This window comes from Nannospalax galili, unplaced genomic scaffold (genome assembly GCF_000622305.1).
Source record: "Nannospalax galili isolate Female #2095 unplaced genomic scaffold, S.galili_v1.0 scaffold2355, whole genome shotgun sequence".
Classification (NCBI taxonomy): Eukaryota; Metazoa; Chordata; class Mammalia; order Rodentia; family Spalacidae; genus Nannospalax; species Nannospalax galili.
In genome coordinates, this window is record NW_008335454.1 from 164,471 (window position 1) to 165,178 (window position 708).

General features: G+C 37.9%; 1 long non-coding RNA gene across 1 annotated transcript in view; it reads right to left on the reverse strand.

Moving 5' to 3' along the window:
* Positions 1–708, reverse strand: part of LOC115069899 — a 3,381-nt gene that overhangs the window by 2,059 nt on the left and 614 nt on the right. The gene's annotated exons all lie outside the window — the stretch shown is intronic.

Sequence of the window (708 nt, forward strand, 5' to 3'; positions counted from 1 at the left end):
TTTAGAAGATTGGGTAATTTTGTATTTTGTATATAATAAACATGCTTTAAATGGTTTCCATGAAGTAGCTGACACATGATTACTATATGTTTACCATCATAAATACTGTAGAGAGATCGTGTTACTGGTTACAGCAAAATCTAGAGTGGAAGTATGGAGGTGAATGGATGCAGTAGGAGTGACATCAGCATCATAGGTGGAGAATAATCAGGGTACACCGTGAGAGCCGTTGAGGCAGTACGGGGATACCACCTGTTTAGACGTGGAAATTTCTGAGAACAAATGATGTCTTGAGAATAAAGATTTCCTACCCGTTTGGGCATGGTGGTACACGCCTGTGATCTTAGTTATGTGGGAAGCTGAGGGAGGAGAATCAAAAGTTCCAGGCCAAAACCTGCTACATAGTGAGAACCTTTCTTAAAATTGTACCAAATGGAAAAGAAGCCATTCCCACAGAATGACTGGTATGATCTTTATATTATATTGTTAGTGGTAAAGGCAAAAACTAAAGTTAGTTGTGCTAATTGTTAAAGCAAAATGATGAAGGTGTTTATTTGAAAACTGTTCCTTTTACGTTCAGAATACAATTTTCTATTACTAGATAGAAGCTTTTAGGGCTTAGCCTATAGCTGTTGAAGGACAGTGTTTGTATCCCATACATGAGGCCCACATTATTCTGCCAAGCTGCTATTACAGTTTTTCCTTTTG